Source organism: Coenobita brevimanus, chromosome 60 (assembly GCF_032717465.1).
Source record: "Coenobita brevimanus isolate Jiangsu-jjx chromosome 60, ASM3271746v2, whole genome shotgun sequence".
Taxonomy (NCBI): Eukaryota; Metazoa; Arthropoda; class Malacostraca; order Decapoda; family Coenobitidae; genus Coenobita; species Coenobita brevimanus.
Window position 1 is genome coordinate 19,990,964 of NC_137013.1, and position 2,463 is coordinate 19,993,426.

General features: G+C 40.5%; 1 pseudogene; it reads right to left on the bottom strand.

The window, feature by feature from the left end:
- Positions 1 to 993: 993 nt before the first annotated feature.
- LOC145403309 (KRAB domain-containing protein 2-like) lies at positions 994 to 1,878 on the bottom strand (annotated as a pseudogene).
- Between the last annotated feature and the right edge of the window lie 585 nt (positions 1,879 to 2,463).

Sequence of the window (2,463 nt, forward strand, 5' to 3'; positions counted from 1 at the left end):
TTGTTTTTACAAGCTGCACCGCACTTGCATCGGTTGTTGCATGCATTCTTGTTCTTATAACAGAGGCAGCTGTTGCTTTGGCAAAACATCAAGCAGTTACACTTTATAAAACCTTGCCCATGCCCCATGGAGTCTGCATATGCTGCTTCACGAAGGCTTATCTCCCTTTCCTGGGCACATCGTTAATAGATAGGAACTCCTGCTTACAAGGAGTGAACTGATTTCTTATGTAAAGCTGCTTCAGAATTCCGTGCTTCGTTCCAAGTTTGTATGTCCCATTTTCCTCCACCTGAAGTACAACTGCCTTCGCATTAGTGAACTCTGCACGTCCACGATCAACAAGAGGGATCAGAACCATCACAGTGTCGTCGACTTCAGCTTTCTTGAAACGCAAAGCAGAAACCACATTCATTTTCTTAGATTGATTACACTGCTTTCTTCTAGCTCCCTTTCGTTCAGTTTGAATCCCCTGCTTTCGGTCACAGAGGTAGCGGAGATCATCATCCACAGAGTATGGGCCCCAACAGTCCTTGCACATGGAGCTTGTGCTGTCTTGAGTGTAGTTTTCCGCTTCGTTTGATTCTAATGCTTCAGCGAGCTGCCCCTCCATCTCTAAACCTTCCTCGATGTCCTCCGGTATATTAGTCACAGCAATGGCAAGATGAGGTTTCTGGCCAAACATCGCTTCATAGGGTGTTCTACCAATTCCAGGGTGAAACTTTTTTTTTTTTTTTTTTTTTTTTTGCCATTGGACGAAGTTCAGTCCCTCCAACCATTTCGTTGTGTTATTATCTTTTTGCCAGCAGGCAAGTATTGCTTCGACATCTTTGTTAGCCCTCTCCACAGAGCCCTGCGACTGTGAATGACGGCTTGCCACGGACTAATTTGCACCCTGGCCACAGGACGAGGACTTCTGTAATCAACTAAAAAATAAGAGCATTAGAATCGGGACAGGATGATGATATTTTTCAGTTATGATAGTTTCCCCAGCCCTTAACCCAACACAGTTGAACATACCTTGTTGGAAAACTCTCGACCATTGTTAGATCGTAAGATACGAGGAGCGCCTTTATCACAATTTGTCTGCCAGGTGGTAGGCGACCTCCTCAGCAGTCTTCATCTTCAGAGGTTGGAGACACACAAACATAGTCAGGTGATCTTGGTAAATCAAAATGAACCGATACATCCACGTCTCGTTGACTCTGCATGTCAATCAAATCAACCTCCAATATATAATAACCAGTGTGATAATACGATTACATTTTTTAGCTTAATGCTCCATTTCGTTCTTCACCTATTAGTACCACCGATATTTCTTGGTTTACTATTAAACATCATATATGAAAAACATATCACATAATTAGACAACTGATGATGTAGTATTTTCCATACCTGGCATCTTGAATTCATGTTACTCGAGAAGATTGGCTTTCACAACCAAAGACATCTAGACACTGGATTTCTTCAGTTGACATTCTTCACAGTATTGCAGGTACATTTTTATCTGATCAGTGGTTATATTTGCATATTTTTCACTCAATGCTATAGAAAGAATATTCCTTCTTCTATGTCCACTAGCAAGATGGGCAGCTTTGATTGTATCAAACAAAGATCTTCAGCACAGACATAACTAAGGACAGTTCCTCTTTTAAAAAGCTTTTGCATTGTTGCCCCTTCAACAGAGATTTCCATTATATCGTGTTTCCTTAAAAGGCGATAATCCTTTTGAGTCTTTTTCATCTCAGGTTGTTCAAGTTCTTTCATTCTGTTAACAACTCTCTCGTATTCACACCTTTTCATCAAGCCCGATGCATTATATGACTTTTTTTCCTGTGCTTCAGCCAGCACTAAGTCAAACTTTTCCTTCATTCCATCCATAGTTGGGAGAGTAAGCAGAAATCTACACCACGGTGTCACTGTTCGTAACGATGAGAAGGCGGGACACACACTGCTTAACCTGGGGTGGCAGCGGTAACCTCACCACCTCGTTGCTGCCTCGGGATTGGCTAATCCAGAGGTGTGACACTATAACGAGTAAACTACAGAATTCTTAAAGGAAAACAGCACTTCGCCTAACAACAAACAGCAGTATGCCCGCCCCTACTTGACCTTCAGTAGTGCCCGACTGATAACAGTGTCACCAGTCACACCAGCCAAAGCAGTACATGAACGACACACACACACACACACACACAATCGAACCACAATTATTGTCAACTGGTTACTTGTTAACCTTGTTTACCTTCATAATAAAAATTTCTGTAATTTCCTGTACAGTAATGTTAACTACTTTAGTTACAATAATATTATAATAATATGTTAAGTACTTTAATACTTACTGTAATATAAATGGAAACAAATAAAACTGTAACCATTAATATAACTGTCAACTGCTTACTTGTTTACCTTCATATTAAAAATTTCTGTATTTTATTGTACAGTAACGTTAACTACTTTAATTAC